We start from the raw sequence: 26,268 nt of genomic DNA, 5'->3' as shown, positions 1-26,268 counted from the left end.
CTGTGGGCGGGGGAAACCCGGCCCGGGCCAAAGGAGAGGCAAACTGGGCAAAGTGGGGGCACATCACAAAGCTAAGGATGTAGAAGAAAATGGAGATAAAAGAGTTATGTTAATATTAACTCCAAACGAAGAAAAACTGGAAATTCCAAAGTTTAGGGAAGCCAAGAAAAAAATTCAGACACGACAGGAAGTGAACAAGATAAATCAGGGAAATGGAAACTTCTTGATGGAAGACAATTAGTTAATAAATGTTCTTCTAAAAAAATATTAGAAGACATGCATCAGAAAACCCACTGGGGTGCTCAAGCTTTGTGCGATAATTTTTTAAGGAAGTATGGGATTTTTGGAGTTGCAAAGCAAGTAACTGAAAGATGCTTAATTTGCCAAAGGAGAAATAAAAAGGTGATGAGAAAAACAACATTAGGAGGTCCTGAGTTAGCTCATCAACCATTTCAATGTATCCAAGCAGAAGTTTAGATTTATTAGGCTCTGGATTTATTTGTAAAAACACCCCTTTACCTAGAAGAGAATATGCAATATGTTAGGCAGAGGACTTTAGAAGAATAAAAATCTTTAAAGTATGAGAAACCTCCGAGAAGAAAAAAGGGAAATGAAAGGCAAGAGAACAAGAGGAAAAATCAGAAAGAGAGTGGGATCCTCTGCAGCTCTTGCCCCCTCCGTTCGCGGCCCAGGCGCCTGTCCCGGGTCCCGGCTCGCTGCCCGCCTCAGCTCCGCCTGCCCCGCTTTCCATCCCAGGTGCGGCCTCACTGCCCAGGGCAGCTCCACCTGCCCCGGCGCTCTCGCTCAATTTGTGTGCCCTGCTCCCACTGCCTGGCCCGCGGCCGCTCTGCCGCCCATGCTGGGCAAGATGGGGCTTGCTCTGTCCTGCCGCCTGCTCCGAGCTCACCGCGCCCACCGCACCCAGGGGGGGTCCCAGCCATCCCATCCCCGCCTGCCCTGCCCGTGCCACCTGCGCTGGGCACCGCCGCTGCTGCCGGGCTCTCCCACCTGCCTTTGCTCTGCCGGGAGCTGCCGGATCAGCCGCCATCAGCCATCTGGGGGCTGCCCACGCTCCGCCTCGGCCTCCACGGGAAGATCCCCCTCTGGCGATTCCGGCAGCAGACCCTGCCCACACTCCCACCGAACCTCGGCGGGATATCCTCCCCTGACCCCGTCCTGCTCTGAGTTACGTCCCCTTCGGTAACCACAGCTGTGGCTGTTCAGGGAAACTCTCTCTCTCTCTACAGGAATCACCTTATCAAACACTAGGAGCTCAGTTAAAAGAAAGCCCTCTACAAATTCTTACCCAAAACACGGGAGAAAGGCTATACAAGGTAAAAAAGTGAAAGAGTTCGATGAAGGGATTTCTCTATTTCCGTTCAGAGAGGTTCCCATGGGAGGGATGCGCTGCCCCGCCCCGCGGGAGCCACCAGCGCCCCTGCCGGCCGTGCCCGGAACTGCACCCAAGGGGAAAGCGCCGCAGCCCAAAGGCCGGGACTGGCTCCGGGCTCTGTTTGCTGTCAGTGCCGCAGCTGTTGCTGTTTGTTTGCTTTATTATACACACTAGTAAAAACCTGGTATTCCTATTCCCATATCTTTCCTTGAGAGCCCCTTCATTTCACTAGTCTAAAAATTAAGAAGGACGGGGTTTGCATTCTCCATTCCAAGAGAGGCTTTTTCTGCCTTCCCGAGCAGACACCTCTCTTGTAAAGCAAGACAAGCACCCATAGGCACTGAGGGGGCTGCAGGAGGGGCACAAGAAGGCCCTGCAGCACTTGGGCACAAAGGCACAGCAGGTGAGTGCAAGAAGGGAGCAGAAAAAGGCCAAGCTGAAGGCAAAGGCCAAGCTGAAGGCAAAGGCCAGGGCACAGTTCCTACAGCCCCTGAGGGATCAACCCCAGGGCCCAAGGGGGCCCCAGCACCCAGGGCACGGCTCGGCCACAAGCACCTGGCAGAGGCATTGCCCTCCTCGGCAGGGGAGAGCCCACCCAAACAGCCCCTGGCAAGGAACCAGGGCTCCAGCTGCAGGGCAAAAGGACACTGCAAGCACAGACAGCAGCACCCTCAGCACCAGCAAGTCCACCCCTTGATGGACATGGATTGCCAGGGCGGTCACAGCTCCCATCACACCAGGGACCCTCCACACTGCAGCCCTTGAGAATATTCAGGGTGGGTCTGCATTGAGAGGAGGCATTTCCTGATAGACAAGGGGTCTCTAAATCCACTCTGAATCTTAGACCTAAGGGGGGGAAAATGCTAAAAATATGTTTCATTAGTGAGGGGATTACTGAGAAAGATGTATGGTTTTATTCAATCACTGTTAGGAGATCTGGGAGATGGGTTTGAAATGCGTGAATTTTAATTTGCTCCTAATTGTTACCATGGTTTAATGGGAAGGGATTTGATCGCTAAACTCGTAACACACATTAATATTATAAAAAGGGATACAGAGGCCTGTTCTGTTGTACCTCTGTGTCAAATGTCTGACGAGGCCTATGCTGAAGTGAATCCAGAAGTGTGGGCAGTCCCAGGGAAAGAGGGAAAATTAGATATGGAGCCTCTCCAAAGTACTCTGAAGCAACCAGGACAAGTGGTGTCTAAAAGCAACACCCTGTTCCAGGGGAGGGAAGCAAGGGGAATCACACACAGCGCAGGTCACCGCCCCATGCTCAGTTCAACCCGCGCAGCTCTGGGTGCTTGTGAGAGCCTGGCACGGAAATGCCCTGAGCAGGAAGGCTTCAATATCTTCTGCTGACACCATGGCACCTAACAGGGGGACAAAAGCAATTCTCACTGTTTCAGCAACCACTGGAGCAGATATCAAGGCACATTCTCCCACAGCAAGCTGGGCTGGCACAGAGCCTGCCCTGGCACTCTGCTGCTGCCAACACCCAGCCAGGACATCGGCTCCTGCCTAAGGAGTGCAAAGCAGCACCACTGGTGGCCAAGGGGCCCATGCCAAGTGTCCCTGAGGCCAGAAACTGCCGCCAGCACAGCTCCATAGGGGAAGACACCTCAGCCTGGCCTCAAGGGCTCTGAAGCCCCGGAGATTTGCACTTCCCGCCTGCAGCAGGAGGATAGGAGGCCGCCCCTGAGCCTGCCCTGAAGGCAACACAGCAGCAGCCAGGGCTCCACAGCGGGCCAAGCCCCTGCGCCTGCCCACAGATCCTCGCCTGGAATCCTCTGCAATCCTGGCCACCCTCCTCTGCCACCTCCAGCCACTGGGGCCAAGCCTTGCTGCCACTGCTGCAGCCCTGGCAGGAGAGAGTGGCCAAAAATGGGGAAAACCTGAAAGGCTACCAGAACAAATCCTACAACACCATGGACCATGCCCTGGCAATCCGACCCAATTCATACTAGGAGCCACAGAACCCATTTCTCATTTCAATGGCATCATTAGATTACAAGCTGTCCTCGGAATAACCAACCAGACAGCTCCAGCTCGTGACCTTCCTGCTGACCAATCCACTGAAATGAAGAACACAACACTGCACCATGGGATGGGATCAGATCATCTGTTAGCAAAAAAAAGAGGAATTTGTGGAAAATTAAATTACTCAAACTGCTGTTGGCAAAGAGATAACAAAGGAAAAGTGGTGAAAAAAAAAAACCAACACCAGAAACAAAAAAGCATCTCATGTATTGGTCCAAACAGGAGAAGGATGGGAATGGGTCATGGTTTTGTGGCTCCCTGGCAGACCATGGGTTAAACGAATGCTGTTTCTCCTTGGATGTGCTACAGCAACTCTCATCTTTTTACCGTGCTCCACACCTTGAGGGTGCAGCTCATTCAGCAGATGAGCGAGGGGCCAGGGACTTGTAGATAAGGAAGTAACGCGCGAAACTACCAGCTTCAATAAATGTTACTAATTAACATGGATTTTGCTCACAGAAAGACCCGCTAAATTCCTGAATTTCAAAAAAAATAAAAACTTAACAGAGCCATGAATATCGGCTGCTATACAAAAGTGGGGGTGAACATTAACAAGGACATGCAGTTGGGAAGTCTGAACCTTCCAAATACCTCAGCCAGTGGGCAAAGGGAGAGGGAGATGAGGCCGGGAAAATGAGGATCAAAAGGAGGCTGCGAACTACAACAATGGCAGAGAGCGCATGGCAAATGCCCCAGGGCCTCTCCCTCTGCCCAGTAATAAAGTCACTTTTACAGGACTCCTCTGTCTCCTCTGCGCACAGAAACCTCCGGCCACGGCAATTTCCCCGCACAGCCCCAGGCATGGGGCAGCCCCCTCTGTCCCAGCCACAGCAACCGGGCCGAGCCAGCGCTGCTCCAGCAGCGGCTCCTGCCGAGGCAGCAGCCGCAAGGAGACCGCGGGCAGCCGCTCCCGCAGCGCCCTCACGCCAGTGGCAACACGGGCTGGACACGGCACAACGAACCCGCCCGAGCCCCCTGCCGCCCCCGAGGCCCGCAGCCAGCCCCGAGCCCCCGCACAACCCAGCGCGGCTCCCACCCGCACTGCGGCTGCCTCCGAGCTCCGCCGCCGCCTCATCGCGCTCGAGCCACCGCCGCCACTCGCGGGCCCGCACACACGACAATGGCACCGCTGGCCAGCCACAGCCGCCCTCAGCCCGCCACCGGGGCCCTGCTCTGCCCCGCTTCCACCAATCAGTGCGCCACAACCACGACTGACGGCACCATAGCCCAATCGCAGCCAGGGGCGGGCTCTGCACACGGCACAACCCAGCCCCACGCTCTCAGGGCCCCCTGGGCTGCATGAGGGCAGAGCCGGAGCTGAGGAACAGCCCTGGAACGGGCCCGGGCCCGAGGGGGATTGAGCTGAAAACACAAACAAACTTCTCTGCAGCTCCCGCCACGGCTTTCTTGCCACTGCAGCTCCGGTGGCTCCGGCTCAGCGGGAAGCCCTGGACCCTCACTTCTCCTACCCCTAATTAGGAGCATCAGTGCATCACTTTGATTTCCCCCAAAAAGGGAAAACCGCCCCAAACCTCTGTGAATGAGTGGGGGATGGGAGAGTTTTATCACAGGAAACCCCAAAAACTCAGAGCAGGATAATGAGGAGTAAGTGAAGAGCCTTAAATCTAGGTTTCCCCCACGCCTCCCTCCTTCCAGCTGCACCTTCTACCCCGGCAGTGCCGCAGGCAGGGAATGGGGCCGGGCTCTGTTCATGCCCCGGGGCTTCTCCCTCTGCTCAGGGACAGGAGTCGTTCCCCTGCTGCACCCTGGGCTCTCTCCCACCAGAGACTTCTCCAGGAACTTCAAGCTGAGTCCATCCCATGGGGAACAGCCCCCTCCAAGTGCTGCAGCGTGGGTCAGCGTGCCCCGGGGTCAGTCCTGCCAGGACAGGCTGCTCCAGCGGGGCCCTCTGGCCACGGGATCACAGCCTCCTCTCAGGCATCGCAGTGCTCAGCGTGGCTGCTCCGGGGACTGCAGGGGGATCTCTGCAGGCCCGTGGATCTGCAGGGGGATCTCTGCAGTCCCATGGATCTGCAGGGGGATCTCTGCATCCTCGTGGATCTGCAGGGGGATCTCTGCAGCCCCTTGGATCTCTGCATCTGGCACCGCCAATTTTGGAGGCACCAGGAATAGGCTGAGCTCTGTCTGAAGCTCTTCTCACATTCCCCACACCCTTCCCATCACAGGGAGGGTTTTAACTCCTCACAGATCCCCAGGCTGGGTTTGCAGCCCCTCCTCGTGTGGGATCTCTGGCGCTTTTCCTCCCCACTGGATTCCTGTGCCGTGCAGCCGTTCCAAATGGCCTCTTCCACGAGGTTCTGTGGCAGGGATTTGTTCTCCCTGGTCTCTGTCCGCAGCTCAGTGCCTGGGGGAGGAAGGACAAGGAGAGGAAGAGACAGGGAGAAGGGAAAGGAAAAGGCAGGAGGAGAGGAAGGAAGAAGAAGGAACAAGGGAGAAAGAGATGGGAAAGGAACGTGGATGGATGAAGGATAGAATGAGGAGAGGAAGGAGGGTGGACAAGGAGCAGATGGGATTTGCCTCCATGGCAGAGGGAAGGGGAAGGAGATCCCCCCAGTCCATCCCTGGCAGGATGGCGTTGGCAGTGAGGCTGTCCTGCAGCGATGCTGGGCTGGGAGATGGAGCAGCAGAGAGGGGAAAGGGGCAGTGATTCCTCCTGCCCTGCCTGGCTGTCCCAGCCTGGAGCGTCCTGGCGCTGCCGAGGCCCTTGGAGCGTCCGGCACTCCAGAGCCCGAAGCTCACGGCTCCTTTACAAAGCTGACAAAGTCGGCAGGATGGGTCTGGGTATGATCTGCAGCAAACTGGGTTTATTGGTACAGGAACAGGGGACACAGCTGAGCAGGGCCCAGGGACAAAGACAGGGTGCAAGCTGAGGGCACAGGGGGTTTTTACATGGGGTAGTGAGGGTGAAGCTGAGGGTCAGGGTCCAATGGATATGGGGGAAAATGGTGCAAAGGAGGAGTTAAGGGTCGGGTCGGCTAATGGGGAAACAGGGGCAGAGGAATGCAGTAAATTAGGGCCAATGGAGGGACAGAGAGGGAGAACATTCTAAGGACTAACCAGAAATGGGTAACAGGGGGTGAACTAGGGTAATTAGGCCAATGGGCCTATGGAGTAACATAACTTCCCAGAAATCAGCATGTACTTGCAAAGGTCTATGGGAGAAGCAAGCTTCTCTCCATAACCCTGAAATTTATTCTTCTTATTGGAGACCAGTCCCCCAAGGGTGGGAGATTGAGACTCCCATGGGCCTCCACACCAGTGCATCTTCCTTTTCCTCACAGCATCCTTCTCCTCCATCCAGACAAAGTTTAGGATTGACAAATCCTGGCTTTAGGGGAAGATCAAGGGGTGAGCATATTGGGTATTGTGACAAAGGAGCCTCACTCTTTACAATTTTTGAAAGTTTAATAAGGAATAATAAGGGACAAATCAGTAACAGCGCTGGGTGCTTGGTGATGGCCAGAGGCACACCGGTTAACCACAGCAACTCTTCTTGTCCAGTTTCTCCGTTGTGTTGTTCAAATACATACTCATAATGATTATACAGATTCAAACATTTCTTTGAACTTGTTTACATGTTCCAGAAATTCTTTAGGTTGGTTTGACCCCCAACTCACCGTGTTAGAGCACGTGCAGGAATCGTGGATTGCTGTTTTGAGGGTTGTGTGTCACTCCCTCACAAGGGCCCCTGTTCTGTGGTTTCAGCGGGTGACAGTTATTGACAGTGGAAGGGTCAGGGGCAGGGGTCCTCATCACATCCCTTCCTTAAATGTTGTCTGACCATGCAGAGGGTTTTAGCTATTTCCACAAGTACTTGAAATGAACATTAGCTATTTCACAAATATCTCTGAAGTGTTATTGTCAGTTATTTACAAAAATAAAAGCATTAATTATTATTTCACAACTACAGCTACTTCTGCAAAAGTTAACATTCTAATGCACAACACATGGCATCCACTTTAATATTCTCCAACGCCAAAACGATAATGTATGTTTTTCACACTGTCCACAAACTCAAATATCATCCAGAAATGATGTTCTGAGGATATGAGCTACACAGGGGCCAGGGCATTGGCCACAAAAAACTGACAAATTTTACTAGAGCAAAAGAAGTTAAAAGTGATTACAAACTGCACTCTATCAAAATCCGTGTGATTAAGAATAGTTTGCAGAAGTCAGTACATAATAGCAAAAGCCAACACTACCCAGTTATTTATAACAAACCCAGGGCAGATTTTTCCCTTGCATGGAGCACTTGGTCCTTCCCCGGGCCCCTTCTGCCCTCGTGCAGAGCCGGTGGCATTTTCCAGCACACCCAGTTTGTAACCAAGAGCCGGGTGCAGCCGAGAAGGCTCCAAGCGCCTCCTTCCAGGCTGACTCTGCAGGTGCCGAGGCTGCTCTGGGCTCTGCCAGGGCTCTGCTGGGGCTCAGCTCTGGGCCAGGCTGGGCCCGCTCTCCCCTCACATTGCTCCGGGCAGCTGAGGCACAGCGGGACAAGGAAGGGACACGGCAAGGCAGTTGAGGGTTAAGAGAGTTTTTATTCAAACAACTGCCATAACAAACAGGCTGTCCTAACTACCATAACAAACTACAGTGCTAACTACCATAACTAACTACCAGTGCTAACAACCATAACTAACTACTTGTCCTGTCTACTGTACCTGAAAGCTGTTCTCAAGGGCTTCCTCTCCTCTGCTGCTCCCTCAGTTGCTTTGCTGCAGTGATCAGAGGGGTCAGGCTGGAGAGAGGCTTGGCTGATGATAAAAATGGGTGCTGCCCAAAGGATAAAAAGGAAAGAAATGAACTGTTACTTTCCAGAGTCAAGTTCCTCACAGGCTCTGTTGCAACAGGACAAAGCGAAATGCTTTGAAACTCAGGAGAGGGAAGCAGGCTCAGATTGGATCTAAGGAAGAATTTTTTACCCAGCAGAGTGGGGAAACACTGACAGAAGGTGCCCAGAGATGTGGGAGGTGCCTCCTCCCTGGAAACATCCAAGCTCAGGTCAGGCAGGGCTCTGGGCCCCCTGAGCTGCTTGAAGATGTCCCTGCTCGCTGTGGGGCACCAGGCCCAGATGAGCTCCAAAGGAGCCTGCCAAGCCACAGCAGGTGAGGATTCTGCTTGCTCTGCGTGTGGAACGCAGCCAGACTGGAGACTGTCGGAGGGGCCCCCACAAGAAAAGCCCTCCCTGGCGCTGCTGCTTCCCCTGCAGCCCCTGGCCCTCAGCTGCAGCAGCTCCTGGGCAGCCCAGCGCCGCTCCTCGTCCGGCTCCAGGCTGCACTCGAGGCAGTCCCGCAGCAGAGCCGACAGGCGCCGGGGCTGCTGCAGCTGCGGGCTCCCGTTCTGCCGGATCAGAGCGCGAGCCTGCAGGGAAAGCAAACTCAGCACTCTGCCAGCTCCCTTCACACCCACGCGGGCTCACATCCACCCCGGGGCCTCAGCCCCAGCTCCAGGGGCACTTTCCTCCCTGCCACAGATGCTGCTCACAGCTCATTTTGCTATGCCAGCCAAAAAACCCAAACCCTGGGGCTGCCACAGCCACTGCAACATCCAAATGATCTCGCCTTGAGAGCCAGTTCCATTGGCTGACTCTGTCAGTAGGAACCTCCATCAGAAATAACACATTTTGCTTCTCCAAATGTGGACACCAGCTTTACAGGCCATTTTCCAGAGTCAGTGTGGTCTGCCTGTGTTATTTCAGAGGATTCTTACATCAAGTGCATCTCTGCAGTGCCACTGACACTCAAGTAAATGCATTCCTGATGCCCCATCCCACAAACTGCCAGGCAAGACACAGGAGGTTTGCGATGCTGAAAGCTCAGGCTTGGTGACACAGAGAAAGTAGCTTGGACTAGGAAAGAAATACATTAGACTATGAGAATGTTAAACAATCATCTTCAGGTTTTAGACAAGTTTCCCAGTGAGAAGAATCAGGGGGAAGATCAACTTGCAAAATGTCTTTTAGAAGCTCCTGCAGAAATCTTGATGTCCTTGGGGCTGGGATTTGGGGTTGGTTTGGGGTTTTCTTGCAAGGTAACATTAGAGCTGATGCACTTGCTTCGCATTTCCAGGTAATCCTCACAGCCAGATGAGTTCCAACAACATAAATCCCAAAGAAAATTGTTGCTGGCGGTTGCAGAATCTTCATCTGTGTTGGGGCTGGAGTCCTCTGGGCATTCCCTTCCCATGTGCAGAAACCTCCAGCTGCTGCTCCCAGTGCAGGGTCCCCCAGTGCTCACAGGCCTCTGCAGCCACTGCAGAATTTGCCTCTTACCATGGCCGCCGTTTCCCTGAAGTAAGGAGGTTCTCCTTCCACCATCTCGATGGTCACAATGCCAAAGGCCCAGATGTCCACCTTGGGGCCATAAGGAGATGTGGTCACAACTTCTGGGGCCATCCAGTGAGCAGTGCCCACCATGGAGCTGCGCTGGTCCTGCTCAGGGCTGAGCTGAGCGCAGAGGCCAAAATCAGCTGAGGACAGAAACAAACCCTGTCAAAGGCAGCTGGAATGGGGAAACCAAGCACCAAGATTCCCCACTCTCAGTCTGAGAGAGCAGTAGTGAAGTCAGCTGGAAAAGCTCTCAGGGCAGTAGCCAAGGAAAGATGGAACTGGACCTTTCAAGAAACTCTCAGCTTTCATGCAGTGGCTTTTACTGATTCCCTGAGAGAGCCATCCATGCCCAGGAGGATGTTGGAGCTCTTCAGATCCCTGTGGATCACCTGCTTGGAATGGAGGAAATCCAGGCCCTGCAGACACTGAGAGAGAACAAGAAACATGAGCGCAAAAACCAATGGCCAGAATACATCACACAAGAAAGGACAGTTCAGAATTGTGCCCGCAGCAGCTTCGCTGTGACAGGCCAGGAGTGCAGTGCACACAAGCTCCAGGCAAACGGTAAAAAGGCAAAGCTGAGAACAGCAAATCAAATCCAAACCAGACAGAGAGTACCACAACAGCAGGAGAGAGAACAAGAACAGAGCAGAAGTGCAGTGATGCTGGCAGGCCGTTCACTGCAGAGGCTCTTTCTTCTACAGCTCATAAAACCAATACAGAAACAAAGGCCTGAGCATGGAGCCACTGCTGTTCTCACGCCCTGTTTGGAAGGACCATCGTGTCCCAGCCATGGAGTGACAAGCAGGATCCCTCACCTCCCAACTGACAGCTGCCATCTCTCCTTCAGCCATGTGTGTCTGTCTGACAACGTCCTGCAAAGTTCCTCCATCCATGTATTCCATCACCAGCCAGAGATCTCCATCAACAAGGAAGCTGGAAGAGGAAAGCAATGGCATGGAGATGAAAGTGCAGAGCTCAATTGCCCCATGGAAAAACCTGGAGTGGAGTTTTGTTTCCAGGTCACTTGTCAATGAGGACAGAATCAGATGGAGAGACATTCCTGCCAGGCTGCACAGCCCTTGGAATCTGCACAGTCTAAAGGAGAAGGAGACACCCGTGAGAAAGGAGAGGCCTTAGATGGCAAGCAGGTGAAAAATGCAGTTTAGCAACAGCCCAGATCAATGTGGAACACAACCCTTGGCCCCAGCTGGTTCAGCTCCTGAACTCATCAGTTTCACCATTCCCTGCAGAACAAGGCAACACAACTGCCAGGGTTATCCAGGGGAGGAGGCTGTGCAGCACTTGGGACAAAAGCAGTCAGAAAACCTTTCAGAAAGTCCCTTCAGAAACAGGCAAGGCCAGTGAAAAATGGGCAAATGAGGCATTTCTGGAAACAAGAACCTGATCTTCCTGGCATCTGTAGCAATGGAAAAGGGCTGGGAAGAAGAAGCCAAGGGAAATAATTTCTGCTGTGGTTCATCAGCACTTGTTGGAAGCTGGGGAGGAACTTGAAGGAAAAACCAAAGCAAAGCAACAAAAGCACATGGAGGGAGTGAACTGCCAGGCTGTTATTTTGGGAAGATGTGGCTGGGTCAGGCATTTTCCAAACAGGCTACAGACTCCGGATGCCAGGAAAGGCTAATGCAGGGCCCGGGCACGGGATAAGAGCTGAAGCACTCACCTGTCCAAAGAGTTGACAATGTTGGGGTTCTTCTTGTCCTTCAGGAGCAGGATCTCATTCACAGCTCGTTCCCTGTTCTGCCCTCTGAGACTCATTTTCTTTATGGCCACCTGAAGGGACATTGCAGCCTTTAATTGCAGGAGTCTGTGCCAGGAGGCCACAGCACACACGGAGCGAGTCTTTGTGGAGCGACGGAGCCGGGCTGTGCCCAACTGCCTTGGGATGGGACACCAGAGCTCAGCAAGGGCCATTGCCACAGCCCATTGCTCTGCCAGCTGGGGGCTGCTTACAGGACACATGGCCAGAGACATTGGGCCTTGCAAGCTCTGCAGAAATGGTCCCTCAGCTGTCAGCCTCAAAGCTCTAACAACATTCTCTGCACCTACAGTCTTCTCTAATGGCCTCAACACTATTATTATTATTATTATTATTATTATTATTATTATTATTATTATTATTATTATTATTATTATTATTATTACTGTAACACATTTTGCCAGCAGGAGGTAATTCTGGTTCTGTGAAAACAGAGTAAAACAGCCAGGAATCCTTTAGCAATTCTATGGGATTTGGTCATGATTTCAGATCCAACTGCTCTGTTTGGGATTGCACAACAAAGCAAACACACACACCCATTGCTCAGGTGATCCCTGTCACAGGCTGTCACTGACACCAGACCCAAACACAACTGCAGGATTTAGGAGAGAGCTTTGCTCTGGACATCCATCCATCTCATTTCTCTCCCTCTCTCTTTGAACAGCTCAAGTTGGACTAAAACCCCAAACTGGGCCCAAGCAGGATCTCTCCCTAATTAGGGCTTGAGGTTCCCTCTGAAGATGAAAGGCAGGATGGAAAAACTGCTAAATAATGTTCCTGTCTGAGGCTAGGATGAAGATAATTGGGGCCTCAGTCTCCAGCAGCTGATGCATTCACACTTTTAGATATGAAGACCAAGCCAGGCTGTCCTGCTCTGACAGACACCGCTGCCCTCCTTGCATTCCTTGGGCACTTGAGAAGGACCAAGTCTGTCCCAGCTGTGCTCTGCAGGCTGACACTGCTCTGCCTTCAGAGGAGCAGCCTGGGCAGGAAAGCTCTGCTGGCCCCCAGAGCTGCAGCCACAGCTCCCAGCAGAGGGGAAAGCCCTGCAGAGCTGCTGGCCGTGCTGGGCGTGTTGGCACTGACCTCTCCTCCAGGGGCCCTGTTGAGTCCTTTAGAAACGGCTCCGAAAGCCCTGGAGACAAAAGAGCAGAGAAGAAGCAGCACTTTAGGCCCTGGCAGTGAAACCCAGCCCAGACAGGAGATCTCTGCTGCCTGCAGCGTTCACAAACACCTGGGTGCATCGACCCTTCCAACACCAGCACAGCAGCCACCAGCCCTCTGCCATGCAAGGTGTGCAAGAGAATACTGAGACCCAACACGAAGGAATTGGGCTGGAGTAAATCCCAAATGTCCACACTGAATTCTCTTAGTTCAAAACCTGAGGTGAGAAATGGGATCTCAGCACCTCAGGACTGAGGTGCCGAGTCACCGAGACCACCCTTGGGGGGCTCGGGAGTTCTGGAATGTTGCCAGAAGTGTCTGGTGGCTGGACTTTGACCCTACACGGGAGACGACACCTGTATGAGGATAGGAGGTTTTCACCGGGGTGAATGGTGAAGGGATTAGTTAGTTAGAGAGTGAAACACAGGGTTTAGGATTTCTGTACAGGGGGGTTTAGAGAAGTAGGATGGAGGAATTGGGGCGTGTCCTGTCCTTCTTCTTCTTCTTCTTCTCCTCCATCTTCTGTGGTGATGGTGGCACTTTGAGATTGGTTGTTACTAAAAGTGCACTGGGCAATAAGGGTGAAAGGTATTGGGGAAAAATGATAAATGTTGTATACGCAACTTTGGGTATAAAGATAGGTGACCGCCCGGAGGGGAGGGGAGTGTGCTCATGGCTGGCTGCTGAGCGGACCTCTGTCGGGCCGAGGGAAAATCTTTTAGATAAACAATTGGTAAACACGGAGACCGAGAGAGGAACTGAAGCCTCTTCTGTTCCTTTGAGGCGCGGGCTGCCCCAGGGCCACCCCGGGCCTTTCCAGGCCATCCAAACAGCCGAAAACCGGACAACTGGCTTCCACTGGGTGAGCTCGAACTCCTACCAAAACCTTTCGGGGGGGGAGCAGCCTCAAAGCCCTGAAGAGCAGAAGAGCGAAGGGGGCAGCTCCGATCTTAGACGAGTTCCCAGGAGAGCACTGATAACTCCTGAGGAGAGAAGCCTGAAAAAAAAAAAAACAAACAAAAAAAAAACAGCAGTCACTGAGAATTCCATCTCTCAGCTTCTGCTGAAGACAATTCGTAGCAGAACAGCCCGGACCGGAACCAGGAAGGCGCCTCTGGGACCACCCCTCGTTATCTGCTGGACAGAGATTGAGACCTCCGGACTGCCCTGACGATAGATTTGGTAAGAAGGTCCAGAAATAAGAACATGGGGGGCACACTTTCCCAGGAACAACGGGAAATTTTGTCCGCCTTACAAGGCGTGACCCAAGCATATACAGAAGGGATTCCAAAGAAAGAATTAAAACAATTATTGTTATGGGCAAGGCTAAACTACCCACTGGCAGAAACATACCTGCTATTCGAAGTGGGGTTTTGGCAGGAGATAAACAGACATTTATATTTCTTAGCAACAAAAAAGGACGAGACAGCGTTAAAACTGCTCTCTCCAGCAAGGATAATGTTAGAAGGCATATCGATGCAAACGAAGTGCCGGAAGAAGCAGCAGAAAGCTGCAGGGCCCTCAGAAAGAGGGAAGGAGCAAGACTCCGGGAAAAAATTAGCTCTGGCCTTAAGAAGCCAGGAAAAAAAGGCTCTCGAAGAAAGAGAGCAAGAAATATTATTAAAACACCCGGTCTCAAGACCCAGAAACCCCAGGAAACTCCTAAAGCGTCCTGAAACTCCAGAGAGCATGGAGGACTCAGGAGCAGAAGGGGGGGAGCAGGGGGGAGAGAAGGGATCCGGGGGGGGAGCTTTCTCGCGGCGCGGCGGAGCAGGCGGGGAGCGCGGGTGAAGAGATAGCAAGAGACACGTGTTTTCGTGCAGCTTTCCTCAGCTCAGGGCCGGAGGCGGCAGCCATCCCGGGGGCCAGCAGGGATGCAGAAACGCGCGCAGCGGGCGAAACTCGCAAAAACCCGGGGGGGGAGTCACATACCAGCGCGGGGGCGTCTGAAACGGGCAGCGAAATAGGGGAATTTGCGCAACCCCAGAAGGCTGCCATGGTGAGACGCAGGAGACGCGCGATTATGACGTCGGACCCGGTGCGCAGATCAGCCTGGATCGCGGAGCGTTCCCGGGTGCCGGGGGGAGGGGGGCTGCACAGACCGGCGAGGGGAGGAGTGAACATGCGTCAGAGGAGGAGGAGACAGAGTCAGGGGCAGACCAAGGGGAGGAGACCTCGGAGGTGGAACAAGGGGGAGAGAGTGGCGTTAGCTCGGGAGAGACAGGGAGCAGCTCGGAGAGCACGCATGCGCAGAGAATAGAGCGCGGGCGGGGGCGGGCCAGACCCCCTGTGACGTCTCGGGCAAGGAGGGGCCATGCTCGGGTGTCCACATCCCGGGGAGCCACACCCTCTCCAGACTTGGTGCCTTTGGTTAAAACCCTCGGAGTCCAAGACTCACCCCTTCAAGGGAGACGTTCTGGTGTTCAAACCCCAATTTCAGCTGAATTAAAAGCCAAGCAAACACGGTCTCAAACGGGGCTGCCAGCATGGCAGCCAGCCGGAAGAGGAGCAGTCGAGCGCGCTCCGTCATCCGAGCCAGGGAGGCCGGTGACAGCGCCACCTGGTGGCAGGAAGACAGAAGTGCACGACATGCCGGATCTGGTCGGCGGAGCCACAGCGCCATCTCGTGGCGAGACTGCAACAATGCAGCAATTTTTTCCAACATTATATAAAAAGAAAAGCATTTTAGAGAAAACAATGCCAACACAACAAAGGGATTATCCATCGACTTCAGGGTTTCATGAAGATGATGAAAGCTCAGATGAAGAACAGCTACAAGAAGAAGATGTCATAAGGATCACAGCATCGAAAGGGGTTCCTACATAGATGCTGTCAGCAGCAGAAGCAGCTAAGAGCTTCTTGCATTCAGTTGACACAGCAAAAAAGAAATATCAACAGGATCCTTGAGCTTCCTTTTCAGATTTGGGAGCGAGGCCAAAAACCTCAAGGTAAGAAATGAGACGTGATGAATCACCAGTGACATCCACAATACCATTATTTATGCAAATCCCAGCGGAACCTCAAGAAGAGGAATTTCAAGAGCCGGTGAAGACGATGGATTGGAAGCGAATTAGAAAAGCATTGGCAAAGGAAAAGCATTTATTTCCGGGATCAGGAGATCTGACAATGCCAGTGACATATGATGCCCAAGGGCAGAATCCAAGGTGGGAAAGGATGGGTCATGAGATACTTAAAGATTTAGGGAAGGCGGCTCAAACTTTTGGGCTGAATTCACAATACTTCAAACAGCTACTAAGAGGGACATTCACTACATATGATCTCACACCATATGATATTCGAAGTATTGTGGCAATGATTCTCACTGACACGCAAAGCCTTGTCTGGGAAAAAAGGTGGAGAAAATATCTTGCTGAATTATGGAACAGATATCAAGGTGGACCAAACACGAACCTCACAGAAGGACAGTTAGCAGGAGATCCTCCAGATGACAACCCAGGGGAACAAGCAGCGCGGCTCCCACGAAGAGTGTTAAGTGACATCAAGGAAGCAGCAAGAATGGCAATCATGCAAATCACACCAGCAGGAGCTCCAGAAGTCCCGTTCTCTTGCATCAGGCAAGGTCCCACAGAGCCATTCATGTCGTTCATCGATCGACTCATGCAAGCCGTGGATCGACAGGTGACGATAGAAGAAGCGAAGAGGCCTCTCTTGGAAAGCTTAGCTTTCGGCAATGCCAACCCGGATTGTCAACAGGTGATTAGCGCCATGGCAGGACGGCCATCCTTGGCAGAGATGGTGGAGGCATGCAGCAAGGTGGGGACACCTCAGCATGTCACAGCGATTGTGAAGAACGAATTAAGAGAGGAATGGGAGAAACAGTTAAAGGGACATTCAGAAAGGCAAACAGAGGACAAGACACTGGAAAAGATGCTGGAAAAATTACTGCATCAACAGAATGAGAACATCAACAAAGTTCTTGCGACGATGCAGAAAAAGAACAATCCCCCAAGAGGACAGTGCTACAGATGTGGGGAGTTTGGGCACATGAAAAGGAATTGTCCACAAACACATACGCCAGCGCCAGCACAGAAGGCGGAAAGGCCAGTTTGCGCACGGTGCGGAAGAGGAAGACATTCTGCGAAAGAATGTTATTCCCAGACAGACGTGGACGGAAATCCGTTACCGCATCCGGGAAACGCAAAGCGCAGCGCGGGCCGGCGCGCTCAGACACAAGTACTGGCGGTGTCACAAGAGCAGACGGGGCAATCATCAGTGAGCGACAAGCAGACGCCCTCAGCAAAACCCTCAGCCGATTCCACAGTGACCCAGACCTCCTCCCACCAGGGGCACAGTGCGCATTGGCAGCTTCAAAATTAGTATACTTTCTAGATGAAAGTCATGCGGAGATACCAACGGGTATCCACGGGGACTCATACAAGAAACAAGATTTCTTGATAATTGGACAACATAAGTGCGGTATTCTCGGACTCATTGTCTATCCAACAGTTATCTCAGCGGACAAAAATACAGAGTTGACAGTATTGGCAAGAGCACTTCGTCCACCATTGACTGTACCAGAAAACACTGTGGTTGCGAGAGCCTTCGCATTGCCACCACACGCAGTTGGAGAGGTCATGTCAATCTTCGACGAAGAAGGTTTCCCTATGAAGGAACATGTTGAAGTACATGCAACATGGGTGAAGCACATAGGTCGAGACCGACCCACGCTCACATGCCAATTGACATGCGGGAACGGAACAATAGCGATCAGAGGTATGCTCGACACAGGGGCGGATGTAACGGTAATATCGTACATCTTTGGGCCACACAGTTGGAGCTTGGTTGCGCCATTGGGTTCTCTCTCAGGCATAGGGGGAGCATCTCTGTGTCTGCAAAAGTGAGAATTCTGTCGTTGTCACGGGACCAGGAGACAAGACAGCGATCATTTGTCCTTTTATTGTCCAAAAGCCGATCACAGTCTGGGGTCAGGACCTTTTGGCACAATGGGGTGCGAAGATCAAAGTGGATTTTTAGTAGGGGTCACTGCAGCACTCGCCACCCTGAAGCTGACATGGAAAACCGATGATCCAGTTTGGGTGGATCAGTGGCCCCTTGAGCGGAAAAAGTTGAGTGCTTTGAGAAACCTGGTCCAAGAACAATTGCAGGTGGGACACATCAAGCCAACAGACAGCCCTTGGAATTCTCCAGTGTTTGTCATCAAGAAAAAACTATCGGGCAAATGGAGATTGTTACACGATCTCAGGAAGATCAACGAAGTCATAGAAGACATGGGACCGCTTCAATTGGGACTTCCATCTGTCTCAATGATTCCCAGAGATTGGCAGCTTGTGGTCATTGACCTCAAAGATTGTTTTTTCAGTATTCCACTCCATCCAGATGACGCTCCGAGATTCGCCTTTTCAGTTCCGAGTATCAACAAGGAAACGCCTCTGCAGCGGTACCATTGGGTCATTCTTCCACAGGGTCTAAAAAACTCTCCGACGATCTGTCAATGGTACGTGGCACGAGCTTTGGCACCAGCGCAGAAGAAATTTCCAAAGGTAAAGATCATTCATTACATGGATGATTTACTCATTGCAGCATCAACACAACGGGAGCTGCAAGAAGCTCGTGACTGTGTGATCGCAGAGGTGCAAAAGGCAGGTCTGGAAATCAGCATTTCGAAGATTCAAGAGGTTGCACCTTGGAAATATCTAGGGTGGAAAATTTCAGAGAGAACAATAAAACCTCAAAAAATGGAGATCAGCACCAAGATCAGCAATTTGCACGATTTGCAACAGCTTCTGGGAGAAATCAACTGGATGAGGCCAGTTTTGGGAATCACAAACAGCGACATCCCAGCGTTGCTCGATCTTTTGAGAGGAGACACAGACATTCGGTCTCCCAGGACGCTCACGCAAGAAGGGAAGAAGGAATTGGAGAAAGTTGCAGACGCAATACAGAAAAGGCAGGCACATCGATTTGTTCCAACGTTGCCTTTTCAGTTGGCAGTGCTGGGAAAGAAAACACAGTTCCATGGTTTGATCTTCCAATGGGACGAGTCGCAAAAGGACTCTTTGATAATCATAGAGTGGATTTTCCTACCACACAGGCCCGCAAAAACAATTCTTACAGATTTGGAGATGGCAGCACAGATCATCATAAAGGCGAGAACAAGGTTGCTGACAATGGCAGGAAGAGAATTCTCAATCATCAGGTTACCCTTGAAACAAGACTATTTCGATTGGGCAATGCAACAATCGAAAGACCTGTTAATCGCATTGTTAGCGTTCCCAGGAACTTGCACAATCCACTTTCCACAACATAGAATACTGCAATCGCAAATATGCTATAAAACAAAACCAAGAATAAGTGAAGAACCTTTGGACGGGATCACAGTGTTCACGGATGGCTCAGGGAAGACACACAAGTCAGTGATCACGTGGAGAGACTCAGCGACAGGGGATTGGGAATCTGACGTGAGGATGGTTCAGGGCTCTCCACAAATTGTGGAGTTGGCAGCTGTTGTCCGAGCATTTCAGTTGTTCAAACAACCTCTCAATCTGGTGACAGATTCCGCATATGTTGCGGGTGTGGTCAAGAGATTGGAAGGTTCGCTCTTGAAAGAAGTCAGTAATGGGGTTTTATACTCCTATCTGACGAGCTTGAAAACACTGCTAGAGAGCAGGGAAAGAGAGTATTTTATCACACACATTAGAGCACACACGACACTTCCGGGATTTTTAGCGGAAGGAAATGCTCGAGCGGACAGGTTGACAATGCCCATTTCGCAAACACTTCCGGACATTTTTGAGCAGGCAAGGTTAAGTCATGCGTTCTTTCATCAGAATGCGCAAGCGCTGATGGAGTCCTTTCGTCTCACAAAGAGTCAGGCGAGGGAGATCATTAGTGCTTGTCCAGACTGTCAGTTTGTGCAGCCACCTTCTTCCACCGGAGCCATCAATCCGCGGGGGCTGCAAAGTCTTCAGTTGTGGCAAGCTGATGTCACAAAATATCCATCTTTTGGGAGGCTCAAAAATGTTCATGTTTCTGTGGATACATTCTCAGGTGCAGTCTTTGCTTCAGCACATGCAGGGGAAACAGCAGACCATGCTTGCCGACATTTTCTGCAAGCATTTGCAGCATTAGGTGTGCCTCAGGAGATAAAAACAGATAATGGTCCAACGTATCACCCAAGATGGGGTGTCAGACACACGTTTGGTATTCCACATTCACCCACAGGTCAAGCGATCATTGAAAGAACACATCACACCCTGAAATCCCTTCTGGACAGACAGAGAAGGGGTGAACCAGAGGCAACACCTCACATGAAATTAAACAAGGCACTGTATGTGTTGAATTTCCTAAATAGCTCATCCTCGGAACCTAATCCACCAATCGTGAGACATTTTCTAAACAGCACACAGGCAAAGCTAAGGGAAAACCCTTTAGTTTTGATCAGAAACCCAGAGACAGGACAAATAGAGGGCCCTTTCAAACTAATCACTTGGGGCAAGGGTTTTGCTTGTATCTCCACAGATCGAGGTCTAAAGTGGGTGTCGGCGCAGCACGTGAAGCCATTCCGAAAGCGAGAACGCGAGAACGCTGATCCAAGAAACAAAGAGACGAGTACTCAGACAGAAGTCGAGACTCAGACCGGAAAGAACGATTCCGAAGAGAAATAAAAAGAAACTAAGGACTTTGGGGATTTTTGTATAAGAGCAAAATAATGAGTTTCATGATGCTTATGTGCATCATCCTTTCGTTCATTGCAGTAAGCAATGGAGAAGATTTACCTGTTAATCAGCCAAGGCAAAATGTATGGGAGACTTTAGCTCAAGCAGCGAATCTAGATAGTATTTGCCTGACACATTCGAGGCCAGGAAAACCATTTTCTGCATGCATGGTTGGATTGCCAGTGGACGAATGGCCAGTTCCAGGGCATTCCGCAGTTAACATTTCGCAGGTCATTAAAGATCCTGTGAAAGAGTGGTGTGCTTGGACACATCTACTTCCTGTGGCTTCTACAGAACCTCAGGAATTGGAGATTTTTGGGTCCATGACAATGGAATTCTGCATGCAGTTTGAAGCTCCGAAGGCCACAAAGGCAAAAACTATCGATTTGACTCCCATTCATGAGTTTTATAAGAATGCATCAGCTTGATGTAAATATACAGAGAAAACTACCGAAGGATCGATCCAAGTCCCAGTGCAATTGCCACGGGGTTTGTTTTTAATTTGCGGGGACAGAATTTGGCATGGCATTCCTGCTAATGCCACGGGAGGTCCATGCAGCATTGGGGAAATTTCAATGCTGTCGCCTGATTTGAACATGCTAAGAGAGAAAAGGCACAGAGGAAAAAGATCAATCGAAAAATATGCGGCAGATTGCAATGACGAAGTATTTTCTTGGGATAAGAAAGCAAGTATTGCTACAGCAATTTTCTCACCTCAAACAGCATCAGGGGTGGCTTTGACTCAGATCGACCGCATGGGTTGCTGGTTGAGCAAACATGCACGATCTGTGTCTGTCGCATTGGATGACATGTTAAAAGACGTTAGTGGTATAAGACAGGCGACTCTTCAAAACAGAGCGGCAATCGATTATCTATTGCTCGCTCATGGACATGGGTGTGAAGAGTTTGAAGGGATGTGCTGCATGAATCTCTCAGATCATTCAAAGTCAATTCATGAAAGTATTAAAAATATAAAAGACAGCATAAATAAGCTTGGCGAGATCACAGGATCATGGATCGATCAGCTGGTAGATTTCTTTGACATCTCTCCCATTTGGAGAGAAGTTTTAAGGGTAGGGTTCTATGTTTTGATAGTTCTCCTAGTCCTCATACTTGTCGTCCCATGTATATTTGTATGTTTAAAACGCGCCATGAATCGGGTAATAAAAGAGGTTTTCTTGGTGCAAACAGAAGGGGGAGATGTGGGATCTCAGCACCTCAGGACTGAGGTGCCGAGTCACCGAGACCACCCTTGGGGGGCTCGGGAGTCCTGGAATGTTGCCAGAAGTGTCTGGTGGCTGGACTTTGATCCTACACGGGAGACGACACCTGTATGAGGATAGGAGGGTTTCACCGGGGTGAATGGTGAAGGGATTAGTTAGTTAGAGAGTGAAACACAGGGTTTAGGATTTCTGTACAGGGGGGTTTAGAGAAGTAAGATGGAGGAATTGGGGCGTGTCCTGTCCTTCTTCTTCTTCTTCTTCTCCTCCATCTTCTGTGGTGATGGTGGCACTTTGAGATTGGTTGTTACTAAAAGTGCACTGGGCAACAAGGGTGAAAGGTATTGGGGAAAAATGATAAATATTGTATACGCAACTTTGGGTATAAAGATAGGTGACCGCCCGGAGGGGAGGGGAGTGTGCTCATGGCTGGCTGCTGAGCGGACCTCTGTCGGGCCGAGGGAAAATCTTTTAGATAAACAATTGGTAAACACGGAGACCGAGAGAGGAACTGAAGCCTCTTCTGTTCCTTTGAGGCGCGGGCTGCCCCAGGGCCACCCTGGGCCTTTCCAGGCCATCCAAACAGCCGAAAACCGGACAGGTGTCTAAAGAACTGGAAAAGAATGCATTTCATCCTTTTCCATTTCCTGCCTAAGACCTGCAGGTTCCACAAGGGCCGTGCCATCAGGCAGGTGATGCATTTTCCCCCAGAGTGCATCAACTCTGTGTCTGTTACTGAATGTATGGGGTCTGCTACCTGTGCTAGAGTAGAGCACTTATTAGTTCATCTGTGGTTTCTGTTTCTAAACCATTAGGTTGGTAATCCTGACCAGTGGATATTTTTTGAAGGAAAATATTTGAAAGAAATCTTCTTGAGAACTGTTTTCTGACAGTCACCAGATGGTGAGTTGCTCTTTTAGGCAATCCAGTTCCAGGGACAGAAGATCTTCCAGGTCCTGCTCCTTGCTGCAGGCAGGACACTGCCAGCCTCAGGGGCCTTTGACGGTGCCTTCTGACCACAGTTATCAATTCTGATCAGGGCCGAGAGACAGCAGGATGGTAGCCCAGTGCCTGAAGGTGCTTTGGGCTCTCCTGACCCCTCACTTGATCCTGCACCAGCACAACCCCCAGCCCTGCTTGTGCAGAAGCAGCTGCCGTGCACTTACCCTTGGCCAATCTGCTCCACTTCCAGGTATTTCTGGGCAGGCTCCGCCTTGCTCACGGTGTTCCCTGAAAGAAAAAACGTGGAAGACGCTCCCTCCCAGAGTGAGAGACCGCCTTGCAGCAGAGCCAGAACCAGTCCCACTCCCTGGGGCCGTGAGCCCCTTGGTGTCAGCTGGGGAAGGACAATAAATGGCTCGGTGACATTCAGCTGCAGAGCAACCCTGGGTGCAGCCGATGCCCAGACACACACACAGCACCTGCTCGGGCACCCAGGGACAGAGCAGACGTACTCAGCTGCATCAGGCACCACTCCCCTCTCCCCTCTGGCTGCAGGGCTGTGCTGCTGTCAGAATGTTCAGCCCAGGATCCCACAGCGGAGGGAGCTTCATTGTCCTCTTCCCAAGCAGAGGGAGGTTCTCCACCCTCTTCCCAAAATGCTGCAGCTTCTCCATCCTCTTCCCAAAATGCTGCAGCTTCTCTATCATCTTTCCAAGCCCAGGGATGCTCACTGTCCACTTCCCACTCTCCTCTTCCCAAGACACAGGATGTCCTCCATCCTCATCCCACACTGGGAGATGTCCTCCATCCTCATCCCACTCCATGGGAGCTTGGCCATTCTGGTCCCACACCAGGGCACATCCACCGTCCTCGTCCCACGCCGGGAGATGTCCCCTGTCCTTGTCCCACCCCACGGGAGCCTCGCTGTTGCATTCCCACACCGCGGGATGTTCGCCCTCATCTCCCAGAGCAGCGGGAAGTTCACTGTCATCTCCCGGCACTGAGGGAAGTTCACCATCGGCCCCCAGAGCAGTGGGAAGCTCACTGCTGCCTTCCTCCTCTTTGGCCTCCTCTTTGGAAGCACAGGGAGCCCCAGGAGGTGCTGGTGCTGCTTTTGTGCCCTGAGGACAGATGGCTGCGTGAGGGATGGGAAGTTCTATCTCAGTTATCGCCTTATTTATCCTCAGCTGCACATCCAGCTGCACTAAGCAGAAATTGGGTTTGGAGCTGTTCCAACTAACAATGGGCTTAAATCAACATTGCCACTTATTGTTGGGAATTTGATATTCCACCATGGCTAAAGCCAGCAAGAAATCCTCTGCCTGCAAAACCAGACCTGCAGCTCTTCAAAAGCTCTTCAGCAGAAAAGGAGAAAACTGCCGGGGATCCCTTTACTGCTGCTGCAGGCACTGACAGGAACTTTCCTTCAGCCTCCCAGGCTGGCACTGGGCTGCCACATGCCGAGCTCACACCTTGCTGCACAATTCCAAATATCAAAGGTTCCTTTCCCACTCACCGAAGGAGGAGCTGCTCGGAATCCAGACATGAGGTGCCCTGCAACAGGAGAGGGAACATGAACCAGATGCTGTTAGGAGAAAAACTGCCAGTGGTGGGAAATGCCACGGAGCAAGGCAACCCCCAGAGAGCATATTGCTTTCACAGCATCCCTCCAGGAGCCACAGTCCCTTCCCACAGCAAGCAAGAGAACAGCACAAAATACTGGGCTGGGTCAGGTCTTGGCTGGAGCAGCAAAGGGAGGGAGTTCCAGGCTCTGCTGGCACAGACTCCCTGCTTGAGGGAACAGAACCCCCCAGGGCTCATTGCAGATGCTGTGCACGCCCTGCTGGCTGCAGACACCCCCTTTTTCAGCTGCAGCTGCTGGCAGGAGCTCTCCCAAAGCAATGGTGTCTTCATGGCAATTTGGTTCCAAAGTCAGCTCAGCTGCAGAGGAAGAACAGAAAGCACACAGCAAGCCCAAAGCCACAGATGCTGCACCGAGGGAAAACCTTGACTTACATGCCAAGTGGATTAAAAAATACCCCGAATAAGCCACAGAGTACAGAGTGCAAACTGCAGCAGCCACGTGCTGCATCATTTTGGCTGCGCTGCACACGTCTGCAGCCTGTAGCCCTGCAAGCACAGACGGACACCCGTCAGGGCTGGGCTGGCTGCTGAGAATGCCTCGGGCAGGAGGATCCTCCGGCAGCGAGCCCAGAGCCACTCTGGGCACTGAGGCCTCCATGTCCCACAGCAACGGGAACACCACGGGGACGTGGCGCTGTTCCTGTGACATCCCAGCAGCAGCTCACGCAGAAACCGCCTGGAAGGTTCTCCTGTGTCACAAAGGAGCACAAAGAACCCTCCCAGGGCACAGCGTATGGCCCAAAGGGTGCAAGAGGAACTGGGAAAATGCAGCAAACAAGGACACCCCACAGCCCAGCCTGAGCACTGAGGAGGAACAAGGACGGCATCAAACCAAAGGAAATGTGACCATTAGTCACTGATACTTCTGACTAAAAGCAGCGAGCCTTGTTCCATCTGGGATCTTTGTTCTAGTTCTAAATGCAAGCAAGGTTCTCCAGTCTAAACACACAGAAAGCAGGAACTGGAGAGGAGGTGGGATAAGGAAGGAGGAGGAGGAGGAGGGAGAGAGGAAAAGGAGGAGCAGGAAGAGCAGGAGCAGGAGCAGGAGGAACAGGAGGTTCCAGTGCCGCCTGTGGCTGCAGCCGCGGGACCATCGCCCCCAGCTCGTCCTGCAGGTGAGCGGGGAGGGGGAGCTCATCCCAAATCCATCGGGGGGGTCCCTGAGAGGGTTTTCTTATTGGGGTGTGTTTGGAGCTCACAGGTTGTGGATTTGAGCCCCAAATATCATGTGGTGTCCCTGGGAGGTTTTTTTCTCTGTGTGCGTAGGTTTGGATCTTGCAGGAGCCCAAAGCTGAGCCCCTTGGGGGATCTTTGGGGGCCCACGTGGCCACTGCCCAGTATGGGCAGGGGAGGACATTGGTCCTGGGGACCCCCGGGAGAGCAGAGGAGGGGAACCCCTGGGAGCCCCAGAGTGTGGAGAGCAGAGAGGGGCGATCCCAGAGCTGGGGGACCCCAGCAGACTGGAAAGGGGGGGAGCCTGGAGAGGAGGGACCCCTGGGATCCCTGGGATCTCAAAGCAGAGCATCAGGGTAGAATGGACCTCATGGACCCCCAAAAGCCCCTGGATCATCCCTAAGCAGGGCGCCGGAGAATGAAGAACCCCTGGAACCATTGGACCCCCATGACCTCAAGGAAAGGAAACTTCTGGAACCCCAAAAGTGGAGAGATGAGCAATAGGGAACTCCTGGGAGAGTTTTTTTCGGGCTAAATCTTGATATGTGGAGCTTTTCATGGACACAAGACTCCTGCTGAGTTCCAGAGATGGACCTGGCCTGGAGGAGCCTCTACTCCAAGGCGCTCCCACCTTGGTTTCCCCCAAACCAGGGTTTGTCATTCCCAAGCTGTGGCCAGATGGAGGAGGAGGAAAAGCCCCAGAGATCCCTCAGAGGAGGGGCTGCAAACCCAGCCCAGGGAGGGGTGAGGAGGAAAGAGCCCCCCTGAGCCAGGAAGGCGGCCGGAGATGCAGCCAGAGCTCAGAGCTGGTGGAGAAGCCTCATGGCAGGGAGAAGCCCGACAAGTGCTTGGAATGTGGGAAGGGT

At 52.1% G+C, this 26,268-nt stretch overlaps 1 pseudogene; it reads right to left on the bottom strand.

Moving 5' to 3' along the window:
• The window catches only part of LOC141725819 (uncharacterized), a 65,381-nt pseudogene that overhangs the window by 3,057 nt on the left and 36,056 nt on the right, over positions 1–26,268 (bottom strand).

This window comes from Zonotrichia albicollis, chromosome 31 (assembly GCF_047830755.1).
Source record: "Zonotrichia albicollis isolate bZonAlb1 chromosome 31, bZonAlb1.hap1, whole genome shotgun sequence".
Taxonomy (NCBI): Eukaryota; Metazoa; Chordata; class Aves; order Passeriformes; family Passerellidae; genus Zonotrichia; species Zonotrichia albicollis.
This window is presented reverse-complemented; position numbering and strand designations above follow the sequence as displayed.